The sequence below is a fragment of the Lepidochelys kempii genome, chromosome 1 (assembly GCF_965140285.1).
Source record: "Lepidochelys kempii isolate rLepKem1 chromosome 1, rLepKem1.hap1, whole genome shotgun sequence".
In the NCBI taxonomy this organism is placed as follows: domain Eukaryota; kingdom Metazoa; phylum Chordata; order Testudines; family Cheloniidae; genus Lepidochelys; species Lepidochelys kempii.
In genome coordinates, this window is record NC_136380.1 from 21683619 (window position 1) to 21697431 (window position 13813).

The window sequence follows — 13813 nt, forward strand, 5'->3', positions numbered from 1 at the left end:
CAATGCAGCTAAGCTTTTATGAGCATGCTTTGAATGCCAGATACCTGACAATAATTAAGAATTTTGATATTGGGAATCCTGTCCCTCCAACTGATACTGTAACTATACCAGAGACAGCACATATGGACCAATCAATATGGTGGCAATTTGTTGTTCACATCTCACAATCATACAGAAGCATTGTAAGCATGACCCCCCTCAACAGACATTTAGTTTAGTGCTTATTTTGATGCCTCTATTTTTCTAAAGTGGTGTGAGAGCATTCCAGATGCAGAGCTGGTTTTAGCTTTGTGATCGGTAATCTCATCCTCATTTGTGGCATTCTGTGACAGTTCACTCCTGAGGCAGCAAAACTTCAAGGACTTGAGAGGTGCACTTTTGATCTGAACTGGGAAGACATGCCTATCCCCTGGCACAGGTTTCTTTAGGTTGATTGTAAAACCAAAATGATTGCATGAGCAAAGCGGTCAGTTATAAATTGAACGTCATCAATCGAGTGAGAAGCCAGTGCACAATCATTAGCAATCAAAAGTTCCTTAATGAGTAAATCTGCCACTTTCATGTGAACATTGAAGTGTTGCAGATGGAACAAAATCCCATCAGTGTGGAACTGGATAAATACTCCTCTGTCAATGTCATGAAATGCATCCCTAAGCATAGCTCCAAAAAAGGATGCAAAAGAGCATGGGAGCCAGTCTTGTTTATTGCCATTGGTCACCAGAAAGGAGTCAGATATCTCACCATTTTCCAACACACTGACCCTCGTCCCATCATAAAAGGACCAAATGACAGAACTAAACTTTGCAGGGCATCCAAACGTGAACAAACATTTCCAGAGACCCTTGTGACTTAGAGTCAAAAGCTTTAGCGAAGTTGATGAAGACTGCTGTTTTGTTGCTGGCACTTTTCCTGAAGCTGAGGGGTTGTGAAAGTCATGTCTATAGTGCTCTGTCCAGATTAAAATCCACATTCAGATGATCACATTTTAAAATCAGATGTGAATGTAAATATTTTAATTATATTCAATTTATTATTTGTATTATTGTAGTGCCTAGGACCCCCATTCATGGACCACAATGACTCCATTTTGGTAGGCACTATAAAAACACAAAGACACTCCTGCCTTATTTAAGTATAAGACAAGAAACCACATACAGATATGGACAGATCAGTGAGAGGAATTCAAGGAATCAATGAGAGAATACTGGTCAGCATGATAGCAACTGGTCTCAGCACACCAACAGACTAGCCATTTGTATTTAAGTTCACTAAAACAGACTAATAAAGTAACACTATCTAAATAGGTTGCTAACAAGTCTGAAATTAACTTTTAACTTCACCTTTAGAATACATCACCATAAAGAAGTCAACACCAATTTAATCCAAATAAGTTCAAGAATTTTCCAAGTGTAATAAGTGGTGGTTGGTATACATTATCTATCTTCTGCCCTCTTTCAATTCCTTACATTTGATCCACTAGCAACACAACATAGAGTACATCTGTCATAAATATAAAGGGAAGGGTAAACCCCTTTGAAATCCCTCCTGGCCAGGGGTAAGCTCCTCTCACCTGTAAAGGGTTAAGAAGCTAAAGGTAACCTCGCTGGCACCTGACCAAAATGACCAATGAGGAGACAAGATACTTTCAAAAGCTGGGAGGAGGGAGAGAAACAAAGGGTCTGTGTGTCTGTCTTATACTGGTTTCTGCCGGGGATAGACCAGGAATGGAGTCTTAGAACTTTTAGTAAGTAATCTAGCTAGGCATGTGTTAGATTATGATTTCTTTAAATGGCTGAGAAAAGAATTGTGCTGAATAGAATAACTAATTCTGTCTGTGTATCTTTTTTGTAACTTAAGGTTTTGCCTAGAGGGGTTCTCTATGTTTTTGAATCTAATTACCCTGTAAGATATCTACCATCCTGATTTTACAGGGGGCATTTCTTTATTTCTATTTACTTCTATTTTTATTAAAAGTCTTCTTGTAAGAAAACTGAATGCTTTTTCATTGTTCTCAGATCCAAGGGTTTGGGTCTGTGGTCACCTATGCAAATTGGTGAGGCTTTTTATCCAACATTTCCCAGAAAAGGGGGGGTGCAAGTGTTGGGAGGATTGTTCATTGTTCTTAAGATCCAAGGGTCTGGGTCTGTAGTCACCTAGGCAAATTGGTGAGGCTTTTTACCAAACCTTGTCCAGGAAGTGGGGTGCAAGGTTTTGGGAAGTATTTTGGGGGGAAAGACGCGTCCAAACAGCTCTTCCCCAGTAACCAGTATTAGTTTGGTGGTGGTAGCGGCCAATCCAAGGACAACGGGTGGAATATTTTGTACCTTGGGGAAGTTTTGACCTAAGCTGGTAAAGATAAGCTTAGGAGGTTTTTCATGCAAGTCCCCACATCTGTACCCTAGAGTTCAGAGTGGGGGAGGAACCTTGACAACATCAATTTAAAGTTTGTGTATTAGGAATTGGATACATTGAAATTTGTGTTTATTTCAGTTTAAAAAAAAAGAGAAAACTGGTAAAGAGAGTTAGAGAAATAGAAAAGGAAAATACAAAAATAGTACATTATGCTAGTTTTTCCGGAAAAACTCCTACAATAGTTTGTCAGCTTTCCTAATATAACCTCCTATTTTCATGAGTCTATAATTTTACCATAGTTGCAAACATATGCTTAAGGGAGAAGCAATGTTTTAGTGCTTTGTGGAATACATGGAATGCCTCACTCCTGTTAACAAGACCATTTAAACACTTTTTTTGCATTTAGATTCCTTCCAGTTTTCCAAAGAGATACTTTATGCACATTGATAAACTGCATAATTACCCAGAGACTCTGGGTATATTTATTCTGCCATGTATATTTTTCTGTGCTTCAATCAACATTATCTACACTGTAGGGAGAAAGCTTAGTGATCTACGCATCAGGTTTTAAACATCTAAACTCCAACCACATGTTCAAATCCCATCAATGCTGATTCCGCCCTTAATCCTTAGAAGGTAGAAAAAGTGGTAATTGTGCCATATGAGTGTGTTTCAAATGAGATCTTAAAAAACAAGTTTAATCAGTTCTGCACGTAAAAGCAGAGGTCTATGCTAGCATCCTGGCCAGAATTTTCTATTCCAACACAAATTATTGTCAATGATCATTTGAAGACAGGGAAGATAGTGGTTGTGATTCAGAAGTCAGAAGGAACTAAGAGGAATGGTACAGCGTACAGCTTCTAATTTTGTGCACCTAAACTCACTAGTCTCAGATACTATTTGCCAGCTAATACATTATGGATTACAAAGAAAACAGTAATTGAAAACAATAGTCTTATTGTTGTGGAAAAAATAAGAATTCCTATGGTCTCATTGACTCATAGACTTTAAGGTCAGAAAGGACCATCATGATCATCTAATTATAGAATCACAGAACTGGACGGGACCTCGAGAGGTCATCTAGTCCAGTCCCCTACACTCATGGCAGGACTAAGTATACCTAGACCATCCCTGACAGGTGTTTGTCTGCTCTTAAAACTCTCCAATGATGGAGACTCCCCAACCTCCCTAGGCAATTCATTCCAGTGCTTAACCACTCTGACAGTTAGGAAGTTTTTCCTAATGTCCAACCTAAACCTCCCTTCCTACAATTTAAGCCCATTGCTTCTTTTTAAGGTTAAGAAAAACAAATTTTTCTTCCTCCTCCTTGTAACAACCTTTGACATACTTGAAAACTGTTATATCCCCTCTCAGTCTTCTCTTCGCCAGACTAAACAAACTCAATTTTTTCAATCTTCCCTCATAGGTCATGTTTTCTGGACCTTTAAACATTTTTGTTGCTCTCCTCTGGACTTCCACCAATTTGTCCACATCCTTCCTGAAATGTGGCACCCAGAACTGGACACACTATTCCAGTTGAGGCCTAATCACCGTGGAGTAGAGCGGAAGAATTACTTCTCGTGTCTTGCTTACAACACTCCTGATCCTACATCCCAGAATGATGTTCAGATTTTTTGCAACAGCGTTACGCTGTTGACTCATATTTAGCTTGTGGTCCACTATGATGCCTAGATCCCTTTCCGCAGTACTCCTTCCTAAGCAGTCTTATCACATCTTGTATGAATGTAACTGATTGTTCCTTCCTAAGTGGAGTACTCTGCATTTGTCCTTACTGAATTTAATCCTATTTACTTCAGACCATTTCTCCAGTTTGTCCAGATCATTTTGAATTATAATCCTACCCTCCTTTTTCTTGTTACTCTTTATGTCTCTAGCTAGTTTGTTCTCGTTTTGTGCCTTGGCCTTTCTAATTTTGTCCCTACATGCTTGTGTTATTTGTTTTTATTCATCCTTTTTAATTTGACTTAGTTTCCACTTTTTATAGGATTCTTTTTTGATTTTTAGATCATTGAGGATCTCCTGGTTAAGCCAGGATGGTCTTTTGCCATACTTCCTATCTTTCCTATGCAGTGGGATAGTTTGCTCTTGTGCCCTTAAAAATGTCTCTTTGAAAAACTGCCAACTGTCTTCTATTGTTTTTCCCCTTTGACTTGCTTCCCATGAGATCTTACCTACCAACTCCCTGAGTTTGCTAAAGTCTTTATTCTTGAAATCCATTGTCTTTGTTTTGCTGTTCTCCCTCCTACCATTCCTTAGAAACATGAACTCTATCATTTCATGATCACTTTCACCCAAGCTGCCTTCCACTTTCAAATTCTCAACCAGTTCCTCCCTCTTTGTCAAAATCAAATCTAGAACAACCTCTCCCCTAGTAGCTGTCTTCACCTTCTGAAATAAAAAATTGTCTCCAATACTTTCCAAGAACTTACTGGATAATCTGACCTCCTGCACATTGCAGGCCACAGAACCTCACGCACCCACTCCTGTAATACAGTAACTCAGCCAGAGGTTAGGGGTGAAGTCCTCAAATAATGATATAAAGACTCCAAGTTACAGAGAATCCATCGCTTACACTAGTTTAAACCTGCAAGTGACCCGTGACCCATGCAGCAGAGGAAGGTAAAAAACCCTCAGAGTCTTGCCAGTCTGACCCCGAGGAAAATTCCTTCCTGACCCCAAATATGGTGATCAGTTAGACCCTGAGTATGTGAACAAGACCCAATAGCTAGACACGTGGGAAAGAATTCTCTGTAGTAACTCGGAGACTCCACATCTAGTGTCCCATCACCAGCCATTGGAGATATTTGCTGCTAGCAGTCGCAGATCAACTATATGTCATTGTAGGCAGTCTCATATACCATCCCCATAAACTTGTCTTATTATGATATTCAAAATAGGAGCCTAAAGTTCTAAAGCCTGATTTTGTCAGAAGAGCTGAACATCCAGCAGCTTCCTTTGAACTCAAGGGAAACTGTAAAAGTCTAATATATGAAAAATCAGATATATCAAGGCAACCATTTCTGAAAATCTTGGCTTACATTTTTAATACAATGTAAATTATTTTGGAACACTGAGGGTTTGACTCCTTGAAAATAGCTGAATATCCATTTTAATTTGGAGAGAGGCGGTAATTCATGTTTAACAATTACGAATTGAAATAATTTGGGTTTGGCATATTAAATCCCAGGACAAAGAAACAATTCACTAGTTTAAGATCATTCTTGAGCTTCAAACATATGAAATCCTGTAAAACGGTTATATAATAAACGTCATGCTTCATTTAAATAACTGACTTCTAAGATACTGTTAAGAAATATGAGCTGTCATTTTTTGGTAAAATACAGACTGTATCATAATTCACATGCACGTGGGGCTGAATTAAAGTTGCAAAGACAACCTTAATTCTGGCATTTCCTATCTTTTCAATGCTTGACTTGAGAGCCTTAATAATGTTCTTTTAACACAGAGTTTTTGTGTGTATTTTCTGAGATATTTAAAAAGAAAATTGAAACAACAGAAATTTCATCATGTGGCATCATATTAACACCCACCTGGGCCATTAGCAGGGTTGGAATCTTTACATCCATCGCACAAATCTCTGTCACTTGAATTAGCAAAGTAACTGATAGCGACAGTAGTACTAGTTGTCATCCTCTATGTGAATCAGCACTAGAGGGGAATGGGAGACACACTTTTTCCGTTGGTTTCACAGCAATCTGCTGACAGCAGAGGAATGGTGAGACTCAGGAATTATGGGTTCCATTCCAGGCTCTGGAGGGGAGTATGTCTAGAGGGCACAGACTTCTGCCAATATCTACCAAGCTTGATCCCTTCTGCCCTGGCCCTGGCCTGTCTCTTCCCCACTCCTGGCTCCTTGTGCCAGACTCAATCTCCTTGTCCAGCTAGTCATAGGCTTCCTGCTCTCATTTCCAGTGTCTGGTCCCACCTAGATGGGGAGCAGCTGGGCAGCAACAATTACAGGGAAAGTCCAGGTTCACCCCTGTAACTCTGGGACTGAGGATGCTCATTTACTCTGTGGGGATGGTGCATGTGCAGGCAGGTCAGTACTGGGAGCTGCGAGAGGCATGAGCATGCTCAGTAAGGGCAGATTATTCAGAGATTATAACTGTTAAACTGAACTAGTCTCTCCTGAGCATGTGCAAATTGCAAATTTGGGTGGCTTTTCACAGGAATGACAAGAGGCATATCCTTGAAACAAAGGCCACCCTCTTGCCAAATTTAAAGTCCTTGTAGTCCAAAGTACGGGAGCACTAGTCTTGTCAATCACCATAACGTTTTTAACACAGGCAAAACGATACATTTCACCTTTCAGCCATTCTCAGAAATGGCTGAACTGTTTTAGGTGAAATTAAAAAAACAAAATAAAACAAAACAAAAAAACAGCTAGATGCAGAAACCTAGCATGGAAAATTTCTACCCGAGCTGTTAAAGTTTGACTCAGTTAGAATAAACTCATAATCTGGTTTTATAATTGGAAGCGTCAGGCAACCTTAATAATAGGCAGTGCTACCAGCCCCGCCTATATTTAGAGTGATACATAGTTTACCCATGTATTTGGGAGAGGTGATATGCTGTGTTTTAGACAAAGTGGTGCTTCAGACTATCCTACCCTGGTTCTTCAAAGGGACTGATTATGCATCATATTTTTTTATAACTGTATCAGCTCAATTCTATTTATTTTTTATTCATCATATTGCAAGACCAGGTCAAAAAGATGTTATAGAATTCATTAAATGAAAACACTGTCTACATTACACATTGATCTGATTCACCTAGGAAATATGAATTTTGATTCTGCTTCTTCAAGAATAATGCTAATAGGAAGTACAGCTAACTCCCTTCAGCGATATATACCCTTTAAAAACATGTGCAGTGTTTTTTCAATAGATGGGCCAAGTCAACTCATTCAAGATCCCTGAGGAAGAGTTTGCAGATTCTCTTTACCGAAATCCTCAAGTCTTTTTTCCTGCTTTATTTTTGTGCTCTACTAAAGACCACAACATTGTCAGAAAATGGTTATACGACAGATTTTATACTATACATTTAGTGATCATATTTTAATTATGAACAATCAAACCTGTGCATTAAAACAGCATTCAAGTTGATTCTACAAGACAGTTTGATAAATTATGTCTTGTAGCTTATGTAAGGAAACAAGAAATGGCTGTGCAATGCCACTCTCAATAAAGAGAAAAATTCCCTGGAGCCTTCAGTGTAATGTTCCCTCTCCCCCGGCTCCCAAACCAGCATTCTCCGCTTAACAAAGATGTTATTGAACAAAGCTACATATAAAAAGAAATCAAACATGCATTTCACAGCAAAACAGGCAACTCAGATGGCTTTTTTCATGAATTTTTAATATCTAGCCACAGCTAAGCGTTAAAGTGAATTTTACGTCAGCTGTAGCACAGCAGCTTGACACACTGGTTTTCAGACGTTAAAAAGAAGGTAAAACACAACACAAGAGTCCTTTATTTTTCTGGACTCTTCTGCCCATCTCTCTTATTAAAGGCAGGAAAAGTGAACATCTGAGAACTATGGAATTTATTAGAAGGTACATTCAATTTTCTAAAAATAGGGAGCCAGATGTCTGCGAGAGAGCAAACAGTGATTTTCAGTTCCCTCAAAGTAATTGATGACCCAAAAAAAAAAAAATTAGGGCCAGATTGTGTCTTTTCTTTAGCTTAATGGAAGCATTTTTAAAGAACAACATATCTGCACAATATTAAAGATTGTATTGGTAGTTATAGTTACTGGCATGTGTCTTATTTACTTCTGGTCACATAGTCCACTAGCGTGAAATTGTGTTATTTTATTAATATCTAAAAATGTGACAACGATACCATAAAGGACAAAATATGCAGGAAGAGAACTGCAAAGTCACCATTGCTGGCACTATTTAATATTTAGTGTCCAACAAGAATATGTGTAAAAAATAAAATTGTGCCTTAATTGGTGCCATTTTGGATCATGCTACCGTACAAAACTAAACAAAGCACAGAAAAAGGAAAACATTCAACATCATTACACTGGTGCCTCAAGGTGACCTTTGCTCTTGCTTTATTCACATTGCATTAAAATATACAACAGAAATATTATGACAATGAAAAAGTGAAAGAAAAGAAACAGTTACTTACTGTAACCGTGGTTCTTCAAGATCTGATGCAGACATGTATTCCACTTAGGTGTTTGCACACCCAGTGCACCAGAGCCAGAGAAATTTGACTAGCAGTACCCATAGAGGGGCGGCACTCATGCCTGTTGGCCATACCGCACCCCTGGCTACATGAGACAGTGCTCCCCTCAGTTCCTTCTCATGGAACACCCAGAAATGAGACTCTGATGCAGAGGGGATGGAAGGTGGGTCATGGAATACATTTCTGCATCACATCTCGAAGAAGAACAGTTATAGTAAATAACTGTTTCGTCCTCTTTGAGTTGATTCAACTGTGTATTTCACTTAGGTGATTGACAAGCAGTAACCACACAAGAGGTGTGGCTTGGAGTCTACCTAAACAAGGACTGCAGGACCGCTCTACCAAAGCTTGCATCAACCCTGGAAGATGCAGTTATGGCGTAATGGTTTGTGAACGTATGTATCGACAACCATGTAGGAGCCCTGCACATGTCCAATATAGGAAGGTGACTGAGGAACACTATGCATTTTGCATGCACCCTCATTGAATTAGCTCACATCCACTGAGGAGGCATAGCTGCATATGAAACAGCTTCAGTCTTAATGCAGGATGTTATCCAGACCACTTGACCCTTCATGTGATCTGCATATTACACAAACAAATGAGGTGAAGCATGAAAAGGTTTAGTTCTATCCAGAAAAATAGCTAGGAACTGCTTGATATCTAACGTCTGGAGATGCTGCTCTTCTGGAGTTGAAAACAGCTCAGGAAAGTACACAGGTAAACATACCACCTCGTTCAAATTAAACCAAGAAACCACTTTAGACAAAAATTTTGGATACAGTCATAAAGTCACTTTGTCTTTGGAGAACTGTGTGTAAGGAGATTCTGCCATTAGAGCCTGTGAATCACACACTCTCCTTGAAGATGTTATCACTACCAGGAATGCAGTTTTCCGAAGTGAGCAGAAAGAGACAAGATGCCTGGGGCTTGATCTGAGGTCCTATTAAGGCCACTAGCACTGAGTTAGGATCCTACAGAGGAACTGGCTCTTGGACCAGAGGATGTAGACAAAGGAGTGATTTTAAGAATCTTGCTATCATGGCACTGGAGAAGATTGATCTTCCCTGAACAGGGGGATGAAATGCTGATATCACCTCCAGATGCACTTTCAATGAACTAAACAGAAGCCCCAATGACTGAAGGTGCAGCAGGTACTCCAAAATGTCCTGGATAGAGGCCAGGGTAGGCAGGCTAATGATCACATGAAAATCACTTCAATTTAGCTGAACAGGGCATCCTAGTGGAGGGTTTGCGTCAAGGAGGATTTGTTGGACAGCTGCCAAACACTGCTCTTCCTCCTCATTCAGCCATGCAGCAGCCACGCTGTGAGATGCAGAGAGCTGAGTGAATGATGCAAGGTGTGGCCTTGGTTCTGAGTGAGTAAGCTGGGATGGGGAGGAAGCGGTAGGGCAGGCTGAATAGATAGTGTGAGAAGGTTGGAGAGCCAGCACTATCTCAGCCATGCTGGGGCCATGAGAATGAGCTTGGCCCGATACACCTTGAGCTTCAGGATGACCTGAGGGATGACTGGGATCAGGGGAAAGCTGTACAGGAGAGCTGACTGCCAGCAGAGGTGGAAAGCGTCAGACAGTGAGCCTGGTCTGAAGCCCCCTTCAAGAGCAGAACAGATGACATTTCCTGATGTCCCTTGTTGCAAACAGGTCGATTGTCGGGACGCCCCAAGCTGTGAAGATGACCTGGAGGACATCTGTCTTCATGGGCCACTCATGGAAAAAATACCTGCTGAGATGGTCCACAAGATGATTCTGAACCCAGGCAAGTGAATGGCTATCAGAGTAATAGTCTCCTCAATGCAGAACTGTCACAGTATGATCACCTCTCAGCAGAGCAAGATAGAGTGCCCCCTAACCCATCAGGGAGGTGTCAGTAATCACCAGCTTGGCTGGTGAGGACCAGACAAAGGGGACACCTTGGAAAATATTCTCTGGATGCAACCACCACTGTAAGGAGTCCAGGAACAGTGGAGGAAAACAAACCAGGTGTGTACACCCCCCCAAGGATCACAGGATAGCCCTGAAGACCTAGAAGGAGAGTAGCATCTTGCCATTTTTGTCTGAGAACAGTGTTTGTAAAAGGCAAATCCTCAGTGGCTTGTTGGACATTAGGGGCAATGCCCAAATTCTGCAGCCAGGAAGCTCTCCTCATGATGACTGTGGAAGCCATCACTCTGGCTGAGGTGTCCATGATGTCTAACACAGACAAATGCCCAAAATTCCTCTTGCAAGACCTTGAGCAGCTGGTCTACAAACTTTGATGTAGCTGTTCAGTTAAAAAAAATGTTACTTGGACAGCAGGCTTGCTGGTTAGCAATTCACATCTACAAGGAAGAAGAACTGTAAATCTTCCTGCCTCTGAGGATCCATTCATTTACCGTCCCTATCCTTGAGGACTTAAACCTGCCCCACCAAGCTCTGTTGTTCACCGCAGTTACAACTAGAGAATTTGGGCCTGGATGGGAGAAAAACCCCTCAGATCCCATATGGAAATGAAATAGTACTTTTCCATGTGCTTAGCCACAGGCGCTATCGAAGCCAGTGTGCTCCAAAGGGCCTTAGCCAGTTTGAGAAGTACATCATCGATAGGGAGGGCGACTCTCCCAGGGTCTGATGAAAGACTTCCATTAGGAAACTTCCAGACCAGCTCTAATTATGAGCACTGTACAACAGTATCCAAGTTCACATACTGTTGCCCATCACAGTAGCATCTGAGTGCTAACAATTATTCTAAAAAAAAAGGCAACATTATCTTCTTCCTTTCTAGCAGGTAAGAGTAAATGCTTGATTAGCATTAAGATATTTTTGTTTGATTGGTTCTGTCACACTCATGAACCTCTCCCTACCGGATGACAGTTTTATGGTTCCAATGAAATATGCTTGTCATGGCAGGTCACTGCTGCAGACAGAAAGCCAATCTCTCAGGTTACTAGTGCCAATATAAAAGAGGGCTTTGGTGCCAGACCTAAACTGAACACTATTCACTCGGGATCCAATACAGAGAGAACAACAGTGGGGTTCTCTAATCACGGCAACCCTTGCTGCTCAGCAGACAAGCTGATTTGTTTTGTACCAGTTATTGCATTTCCCAAATAGTACAAAATGCAGGTTGCTGCAAACATCTCACTCCAGTCCCTTTTTCCAGGGTGAGATACTTCCCTCTTAGATATGAGCTGTAGTTATCAAGCATGGAGGTGATGATTGAGCAGATCATCATGGATAGGTCTGCATTCAATAGGATGGGGTGTAACCTTCTGGACAGATGGAATGGAGAAAAGCATGGGACATTCTTTGAATCCCTCCCCATCCCGCCTATAGCTTCAACTGTTTAAATGCCTCCTCACTCACACTCTGGCTTTTCTCCTCTTTCCGGATTCCTTTCTTGCATCCCCCGTGGCCTCCTAGCCTCCCTAACTCATTACTTGCTCTCTTTGTGGATTCTTTACCTTACTCAATGCCCTCCTTAGTGCAGCTACCCTCCCCAGGCACAAGGATGCTGAAATCAATGCTGTTATACCAGGGCTGAATCTGGCCCCATATATTGCATTGCCAAGAACTAGGTATGCAGGATTCCTTGTTACAATATCACTTTCTTTAAATACACAGGCAGCTAGAAATGATGTAAACGGTATTGATCCAGGGAAAGCTTTGATCCAGAATTTGATGAAATACATCTTTTAACTGTTAACTAAAAATATTTAATTGGATGGAAGAAACTCCTATACGAAAACAACTCATTGGGTTAAATTCATCTTTGGTGAAACTCCTACAGTAGACTGAAAGAGGCAGGGAGTTCTCAGCACACTCAGCCAAGGAAAAGAGAGAACTGCAGGAAGCTGTTCCTTTATCCAAGCTAGGGGGAGGAGGTGTGTTTCTCCCACACTTTAACCCTTTGTTAAAAACAAATGCCATGAAGCCCTTTGAATACACCTGCCACACAAGTGATGTAGCTGAAGGGACCTTAGAGACATACAAGAGCAAACACACAACGAAAGCAAACAGAAGTTGGGGGCTTGAAGCAGGAATTACTGGATTGAGGTTATTATCCTGTGGTGTGCAGGTCAGTCATAATTGTCCCATCTAGCCTGAAAAGCTATGAAACTATGAAAATAGAAGAATATTGAAGGAAACAAGTACAATTTTCATTCTGTCATACTATACAGTATAATGAGAACTCATTTCATATACTTCATCTCTGTAGTAGCTTTAAAAAGAGGATGGCAGGGTGAGCAATGTTCTAACCACCCTTCAAATAAGAATGAAATATAAATTGTCTCAGCAGCAACACTTAGCTGAAATACAGGATATAAAGAAAGGACGCCCCCCCCACCATCTGCTTCAAAACCAACTCAACGGTAAAGCTCTGCTGTCTCATTTCCACATAATAAGGTCAGTCCATTTATTGCACCAAATACTCCATTGTTGTTATTTACCATAGGATCATAGAAAGGTAGAGCCGGAAGGGCCCTTGAGAAGTCATCTCGTCCAGTCCCGTGTTGAGGCCAGACCAAGTAAACCTAGACCATCCCTGACAGGTGTTTGTCTAACCTGTTCTTAAAAACCTCCAAAGATGGAGGTTCTACCACCTAGGAAGGTGGTAGAATCTCCTTCCTTAGAGGTTTTTAAGGTCAGGCTTGACAAAGCCCTGGCTGGGATGATTTAACTGGGAATTGGTCCTGCTTCGAGCAGGGGGTTGGACTAGATGACCTTCTGGGGTCCCTTCCAACCCTGATATTCTATGATTCTATGGAGATTCCACAACCTTCCTTTGAAGACTATTCCAGTGCTTAACTATCCTTATGGTTAGAAAGTTTTTCCTAATCTCCACCTAAATCTCCCTTGCTGAAGATTAAGCTCATTACTTCTTGTCTTGCCTTCAATGAACATGGAGAACAATCAATCACCATCCTCTTTATAACAGCCTCTACATAATTACAATTTGATTGTTTAGTAATTTGTTCCAGTATCTTTCCAGGTATCAAAGTTAGGCTGACTGGTCAACAGTTCCCCTTTTTAAAGATAGATACTATATTTGCCCTTCTTCATTCCTCTGGGACCTCACCTGTCCTCCACGAATCCCCAAACATTATCGCTAATGGTTCCGAGATTGCTTTGGCTAGTTCTTTAAGTACCCCAGGATGAATTTCATCAGGCCCTGCCGACTTGAATACAACTAACTTATTTAATATTGTTGAACCCATTCTT

The 13813-nt window shown here is 40.9% G+C and overlaps 1 protein-coding gene across 12 annotated transcripts in view; it reads right to left on the reverse strand.

The window, feature by feature from the left end:
- DLG2 (discs large MAGUK scaffold protein 2) overlaps window positions 1–13813 on the reverse strand; it is a 1468504-nt gene that overhangs the window by 337858 nt on the left and 1116833 nt on the right. The window lies entirely within an intron of this gene.